The 8,909-nt window shown below is 29.2% G+C and overlaps 1 long non-coding RNA gene across 1 annotated transcript; it reads right to left on the bottom strand.

Moving 5' to 3' along the window:
• Positions 1-704: 704 nt before the first annotated feature.
• LOC130811153 (uncharacterized) lies at positions 705-2,973 on the bottom strand. Its single transcript, XR_009041125.1, has 4 exons — positions 2,733-2,973; positions 2,480-2,638; positions 1,587-1,656; positions 705-1,171 (listed from the first exon to the last, which is right to left on the bottom strand). It is a non-coding gene; the product is annotated as an uncharacterized LOC130811153 (long non-coding RNA).
• Positions 2,974-8,909: the final 5,936 nt, after the last annotated feature.

The raw sequence follows: 8,909 nt of genomic DNA, 5'->3' as shown, positions 1-8,909 counted from the left end.
TATTGTTCTTGTTGTTTTATTATTATTAATTTAGAATATAACAGGATAAAAGAATGTGTTTTTATGAAATTAATATATAATAGACAAGGATTTAAAAACATGTATCTTTCTTAGTTTTTTTTTTTTGTTTATTCATTTATTGAGTTTGTCAAGCTTGGACGCAAATGACAACAATAACAGAAATGTGGATATTATGCAACCTAGTTTGAGCAAGTGGGACTTTATATCCAGGCAATAAATCCTGAAAATTTCTTTAAAACAACTCTTATGAACTTGGCTTTCTTAAAATAAAAAAATAAAAATAAAAATAAAAATAAAAAGAAAACATCCCATTTAAAAAATATAATAATAGCTTGTTACCTTATTATAAATCATTTTCATATGTATATTTTGGTATTTACGAATAACATTCATTCATTATATAATTTAAGGTGCACCAAGGCATATTAAATGTCAGCTAAACTCTTATACAATCAAACTTTAAAGTTCAATTTTATGCAACTTTACTTTTATGAGAACGAAATAAATATTGCTTTCAATTAAAGAGTATACGTAAAAAAAACTATATCAAATGATTTACCACATTTATTTAGGATTGTTTGATTAAACCCGACATTATACTTCTGAATCTGAATTTGCCCCACATTATTTGAGTTACTTTATTAATATATTAATGAAATATTGGGTAAAAAGGAGATAATAAATAAACGGATGAAGAAGATGTAGATGATATAAAAGTACATATAGTTATGGATGAGAAATACATTGTTATCTCATTTGTTATGCTAATACATACTTCTTTCATTCTTTTAAGAATGTTCCTGTAACAACCCAACTTACCGTTGACTGAGTAAACAGGGTCATCACGGAATTCATTTCCCCAAGAAACTTAAATCACACTTCCAAAAACTTGAGCAAAGGGGGGTCACCAGCTCTTTAACGTAACTAACTCAGCTAATTCTCAAACCAAACGTTTAATCAAAACACAAGGTAAATGTACAGATCACTTTAAGTTCAATATAACCAACAAAACCAAGTCTAATATACATTTATCCAATAACCTAATACAAAACTACAAAATTCCCCGATGCTCAGCTCAATATGACATCCTTGTTTCTCTAATCAACAACGCTAACCCATCGTTCCTGGTCAGTTTCGATCTGTAGTCAAACTAAAATTTGAAAATAACAGAGGGTCAGATTAAACTGAATGAGAAGTAACAATCCAAAACAACAAAACACAATAATTTCTAAACAAAGATTTAAAAGCAACATCATTTTCCTAGAACTATGTGCGCACAGGGAGTCTAGTTGAGAGGAACATCCATAGCTCTAAGGCTATGTCACTCTCGGGTGAGGCTAGTCAATATTTGAATGACAATTCACCTCAAAACAGGGAAATAGGAGACAATGTCCCACCACTCTATAGATGACCAGCTCGTAAGCCCGATTCATTGACCATATCAATGTCAGCATAATCATTCATAACAAATTTATCTCAACAATATAAATTTCACAAACTTTAACAAAACATTTTCAAAGACTGTAGTCTGGCCAGACCCTTTTTAAGGGACTGCTACTACTCACCAAAGATGCTTCAAGGAGCTAAGTCAGTTTCTCCGCAATCACTAGAAAGGTTCCTCGATGACGTCGTCTCCTGGAGCATAACAAACATATAACATCACAACAAAGCGTTCGATACTACAATCTAGGTTTATTTAACTCAATGCATCTCCTCCTAGCCACCGCACCTTAACTAAGACTTTATTCTTAATACTCCAACAACTCATGCCATGAGGTCATTTCTAAGCAATTAAAAGAATCTAAGGTTATTTATATTCTCCTAGAAGATTCTCAATACTCATTATCTTCTTTATATATCTAACTAACAAATATAACCATTTTAGTCCATCAAAATATTAAGATCACTAAGCTACTCAAATTTAGTTTTTAGAATTAGCTTTTACTACAATTACTATTCCACAATTAGGTTTATATCACCACTTACCCATATTTATTAATAACAACATTCAAATCCCAATTTTCACCACTACGTATAAACCATCAAGATTCTACGAATTCATTCCAACAATCATCATCTTTCCATTATATCTCAAGTTGTCCAATTTTACATATTATAGACACAAGAATAAGTATTCTCTCCACAATCCTCAAGTTCACAAGTATCTAGTATTTCATCTAAGAGCATCAACTTATTCGATTAATTACCATTATCATTACTTGCCACAAACTCCTAATTTCTAACAATAATTCAACAACTCAATATCTCATATCCAGCTACTAATCTCAATCAACAAGACTCATCTAATTAATTTATATAATTTCAAGATTCATTAAAATTTAGGGTTTAACACATGATATTAAGAATATGCTAACAGAGAATCATACCAAGCAAATAACCTTATATGAATGAGAATAAAATAATAAACATTAGTAATCGAAAATCAGAGAGGATATACCTCTGTGGACAGCAACAAGTAAATGGAAAAACAGATTTCGAAATTTGGTTTTTCAACTTGAATCTTGATGTTTAAACAGGACCAAACCTCACTCATTTCCTCCCCATTTCGGCAGAATTCAGAGGCAAAGGGAGGAAGATTTCGGCTGCTACAACACTCCTAGTGGTTCGAATTCAGAGATGAGTGAGAAAGGAAGATCAATTAGCCATGATTTATACAAACAACCAATAATGTAGAAGAATTGATCATTTACCTTGAAAAATCACGAAAGAGAGGAAAATTAACTAATTTTTTGCAGCCCAAATCCTTCGAAGATCAGAGCAAGAAGAGGATCGAGGAGTTACGCGCGTTGTCTTTGATTATGCCGGTGAGAATGAGGAAGAAGGGAATATCGGTTTAGAGCATTAAAGCAAAAAAGAAGGAAAGGGGTTTAGTGGGTAATTAAAATGAGTGAGGAGGGAGAAGAAACGTTGGGGTATTTGGGTTACTGGGTTCGAAGGGGTTTGGGTATTTAATTTTTTTTTTTATATTATTATTATTATTATTATTATTATTATAAAATTTACTTAACGCACTTGATTCATGGTAGGTTTCCTAATTGGTTTAAAGTCCAATATGATTTCATTTATTTTAAATTCCCAAATGTTACAGTCCCATTTAGGTTTTTCACATAAATTAAAAAAAAATAAAATTTTTGTATACAATGGGTTATTATTTAAATTAAGTACTCCTAGTGTATATAATTAATAATTGTATTGGAGATAGAAAATAGAAAAGATCTTTTCATTAATAAAACGATCATTAAAGGAAAGTAAATCATTGACATTTAATAATGAAAGAAAAAATAAAACTTATCCCATTACAAAACACAAAAAAAAACACATGCCCACTCAAAATCAATGTGTAAAACAAAATTTCTCAATTAGGAAAAGTTTAGAGGGTATTTCAAACTTGCCAAATTTTATAAAGGAAATTTTCTAATTGGGCAATTTTGTTAACTACCAATTTCATTGGTTGATAACCAAAACCCCCATATTCACAATCATACAAATAAGTTGTAGAAAAATTCTAAATCCTTTTTCCTTCCATAAAAATAGATACTTTACCAATTTAACCCACAAAATGAGGTTTTGTAATCGAATAATTCACTAAGTCACTAACCCAGGTCATTATTAATCCTAGGCAAGATAGAGATTTGCCTATAGCTCGTGTTTGAAAGGGTCCTAATATCTTATTTAATTAATATTGTCATATAAGACGTAAAACACATTACTTGTAAAATTGTAATTTTATATTTGTCAAACACCCATTAAAAATCTAAATCAACACTCTATAAAAAGGTTCTTTTCTTTTATTTTATCTAAAGCCTATAAAGTATAAAATATCAGAAATAACAGTGGGGCTAAGAAATTAGTGACAATATAAATGTCGGTAGCCATAAACTTGAAAAGAGTCCAATTGGTACACAATCAATGAGTGATTTTGATGCCTCAAACCAACAATGAATTACAAAGTATTTTTATATCTATAGTTGGTACATCATTATCAATTCTAATTACTTATCGAGGAACATGATAGTAATAAAAAATAAGAAAGACTTATGTTACCAATTGATCAATCGGATATTCTATATAATAAGCATTAATTATGGCAAAAGGCGAGTGGTAGTAATTCTTAAAATTTTTTTCTACAAAATAGCACTCAACTCTTGAAAAATTAACTGTCGTAACATTATTAAGGTAAAAACGTTTAATTTTTGTTAAGTATGAAAATAACCATTTTACCTCTGTTTCATTTCATTAAAAATCAGCACCTCCTTTCTCTTCCCTTCAACGTGTTCTTACTTTTCCATTATTCTTCTTCTCTTTTCATTATTTTCACTCTTCACATCTTGACCGTCCATTAATATAATGGATGTAAATGATTCTTCTCTTTACGATCTTGTATGATTTTAGCATCTTGTATGAAAATGCAACCATTAAAAGACGATCGTTTGATGAGAGCGAAAAAATCGTTCCTTTCATTGTTCTTTTTAAGGAGTTTAATTTTCCAGCATTTATTTCACCTCCAATGTCGAGAAAAACCACTACATCCACCGATGGACGACAAATTTTACCCGAAAATGGTGGGGCTTTTACAGTGAGTAGAACGTGTAAGTCTCATAGGTTCGCCCTATGGCTATTACTGTTGATTCTGGAGATATTGTTACATTTACTCCTTTGTTCATGTGGGTAATTTGAGGTCGAGGAGTAACTGGAGATATCTGCTTTTGGCTCATTGCAAAGATGGCTTTCAATAGTTGATAAGTTAGCTAATAGAAATTGTTTACAATTCATCCTGCACTCTCCGTGTCTGAATATCAGGTGAAAGTATAGATCACACCCTTCATGAATGTGTCTACACAATTCAAGCTAAGAATGGGGTTTTTAAAGCATTTAATATAGGGAGCTTGGGTAGATCTTGGCAAGAAGAGGAAGAAGAGCAGTAATGGAGAAGCAAGAAGAGGAAGAAGAACAGTAATGAAACAGGGGTAAAATGGTCATTTTCGTACTTAACGGAAATCAAACATTTTTACCTTAACAATGTTACGACGGTTAATTTTCCGAGTTGAGTGCTAAGTTGGGGAAAAAATTTAAAGAATTGCTACCACTCACCTTTTGCCATAGTTGGTGCTTACCATATAGAATATCCCTTGATTAATCTTAAAATGCACTTTTTTCTTTTACCATGAATGAATAAATCATTGTGACTAATAAATTCTATCTCGTTTCTTACATTTTATGGATTTTAGACAAAATAAAATAAGTAAACCCTATCTATACTTCTATATTAATTGACAAAAGAACTAATCATAAATTATAAATTTTATTAAGTGTCTGTTTCATTCACCGTAATTTTCAAATAATGTTAGAATAAAAAAAATCGTTCATGCTTTTAGCATATTGTCACTCTAAAATAAGTATTTATTTTATTCTCGTCTTATTTTTACTGCTTTATTGATATTCATTTGTGAATGTCTTGTATATTCCTTGCTTGAACAAATATTGTACTGATGCACATGGTTCATAGATTAGAAAGACAATTCTAAAAAATATTAAAAGACAATACTCTGTGAAATGTAGTGCCATATTATCTACTAATTTTCTACCCAATTTGAGTAAACGTTGGAAAACATTGTTTCTCCAAATTACTTTGACCAAAGTCCAAATAATTTGACTGTTTTTGGACTCTATTATTCTTCTTAAGTCATTGGAGGCTTTAACTCACTTAATAGGACATGTAAGAAATTTTTATCTATTAAAATAAAGTCATTTAACTTAATATCTAGGAAAATAAAAAAATGTCATTTTCCAAATATTTTTATTAAAATGTACTCCTATTTTCTATACTTATATTCCTTTTACAAATACAAACAATTAGGTTAAAAAGTAATAAAGTGGACACTTAATTTAACTTGCGAGGATTCATCCATTTGTTATTTTCATCTAATATCATTACAATCATCGTACACAATATATTTCGCTCATTGAAATTATAATCAGATTTCAGGAAGGGATAGAGGACGACAACTCATACAACCATATCCATAAAAAAAATGCAGACAAAAAGTTTTTTGGCTTGAGAAAAACGCCCACATGGAAATATATGAGATATATCAGGGGAAAGACATAATAATATACATGCATTAATATTTTGTATATTCCTATATACTATATATTATTAATGCAAATCTTTTATAGGTAGAATATTATCATTTTATGTTGATAGGCGTATTTGTTGCGTTGCAAAGAACCGCTTCAAAAGCATGTGATGTATGCATGTGAGCCCCCTTCGTCCCCGCTACTCTAATCACTATGGCCTATTTGTTTTTTAACATGGAAGGTCTAATTTAATTCAAATAATAAAAAATACTATATTTATTACAATAATTATTTCTTATAAGATTTAATATATCAATACAAATAATAATCACTCTTATATTAATATCGCTTTTGGTCTGCTTTTGTGAAGCATTTGATGTTTTTCCATATTTCATGATAGTGTTGCGCTGATCTATAATGACAAAGGAGATACCACTTAATTAATAGTTCAATTTAACAAATTTGTTAGACGGATTTTCCGGTTAATTCTAAACCTAAATTTAAAAAATAAAAAATAAAAAAAAGCTCACAATTCACAACTACACACTACTATTCACCACCACATAACTAAAACTACCTACTCTATAGTTGATTTCCTTTCAGTGTGCATTCTTGTTATAAGCATTTTTTTTTTTGAAAATGACATAATAAACATGTTAAAGCAATTTTACATTATTTTATAGTTTATACAAACTAAAAAAATTGTTATAACTTAAGAATCATAAATTAGTCTTGTAATTTAGATCTTTTACTTTCATCCTTGTGATAGGAATTTTATTCTCATCACTTATAAAACGTATAAATTTCTTCTTTCTCTTTACTTATAAGTTTTTTCTAAATTATCCTTGAACTAAAAAAAAAGTTGTTAGAACTTTATATGTTAAAGCATATAGTTACTGAACTCTTTAATAGATGATTAAGCTTATTTTTTGTTCCACGAAACTATATTTTCGTAACATTCCCCCATTTTAAATGAGTCATAAATAGTTGTATACAAGATATATCTGAAGCATTCTAATAAAAAAAAGCGGAAACATAAATATAAATATATAAAATGTTAAAAAAATAATTGTAGCTTTTAGATAGTAATAAATATAGCTATCACAAGACTTTGAATAAAATCAAGGAGAAATAATACACCTACCAATAATTAGGTTGATCAATTATGATGAGTATCTAAAAAACCCTAATCAAGGAATTGATCAAATCTTAAAGGTCAAATTTGATTTGAATTGACTAATTTGATAACCTAAATAGTGAGCAAGTACATGAGGCCCCCATTAGGCCATAAGGCCATTACCAATACAATGATACTATGGCTAGCCACCTTGTTTGTACACCACAAAACAAAATGTCTCTTTCATATTACCAATTGTTTTCATGTTTGGTAATATATCAAAAACATCTACATTTCATTAATTATTTTGAAGAATAAAATAAACCATTGGATTTTTTAAAAATTTTTTAAAAATTAGAAAGAAAAAACAATCAAATTGATGGAGACCAAAACAAAACTAGCCACATGTTCCTTGAATTATTTCCATAAAATATGGTGACTTGGCCCCTTAAAATCCTATTTAATGTGAACCCATCACTTACACAATCTCAAAAGTACTTAAATTTGATATATTTAGGTCCAATAATTTTGTTTTGGAGGGAATATAGCAAAGGATATATCCCAATAAAGCCAGGATCTGGATCTTTTTAAGGGCATATATTTTTAGGTAAACATTATTTTATTTATTAGAGGCAAATATGGGCATTCATAATGTGGTACTTTGATTTGAGGACATTTTTATAGCACTAATTTCCCAATGCCTTCTAAAGCCAAGATAAATACTTTAGAAAATTCTTATTTTGGAATTCTCTTTGATTTTGAATTTATGATTAATTGAGTCATTTTTATTTTTCATTTTTTGATGTGAGAGCTTAGGCGATTGATGAGAAAGTGTCAACAAACCAACTCAACCAAAAGTTTAAACTGATAATTGAGGCCCTATAGTATGTTATATACTCTAACACATCTCCTCACATGCACGAGAACCCTAGTATATAGTTGAGATTCAAACTCATGAACTCTTATCACGCTGACATCAGATAGCATGATGTAAGTTTAAATTGATGGTTAAGACTCCAAAATATGTTATATACTCTAACAGAAAGTGAATTACTGATGAAAAATTATATTTTTAAATAATTTTATTTTCGAAAAGGTAGAAATTTTATTTCAATAAAGTATGCTTTTAAGAATACTAAAATCGAAAATGAAATATCAAATTTGTTCCCTAATTATGGCTTTGACATATACAATTAGCCAATTAAATTAGTAACATAAATTGTTTAATCATCATATTACAGACAGGCAAAAAATATACATATTTTAATTATAATTTAAGAAAAAATGAAACACTGTGTCATTTACAGTGTTGTAGCATGTTCCAAATGAATTGTTTCCAATGTACATTTTATTTTTTTGCCTTATAATTCGCATAATTGGGCCATGTTTGATGAATAATCCAGCTACTTTTCAGCTATCAATCATATTATATTACAACTCAAGACCAATTTAGATTTAGCTTGTCAATATCAGCTTATTTATTTGAACTATTTTATCATTTCAAGATATTTGAATTTTGAGTTTATTTTTAAAATCCATTATTCTTGAATATACAAACAAAGTTTTTAGATATATACTTCTAGTTAATTAATTATCCAATTGAGTTTAAGCGAGTCTCAAGGCCGTTTTTCCTTATATGTCTTAGTCTTTTTGTCTGCTTGTAGTCTAGTTA

The sequence above is a fragment of the Amaranthus tricolor genome, chromosome 4, assembly GCF_026212465.1.
Source record: "Amaranthus tricolor cultivar Red isolate AtriRed21 chromosome 4, ASM2621246v1, whole genome shotgun sequence".
In the NCBI taxonomy this organism is placed as follows: Eukaryota; Viridiplantae; Streptophyta; class Magnoliopsida; order Caryophyllales; family Amaranthaceae; genus Amaranthus; species Amaranthus tricolor.
Note: the sequence above shows the minus strand (reverse complement) of the source record. Positions and strands in the feature narration are given on the sequence as shown.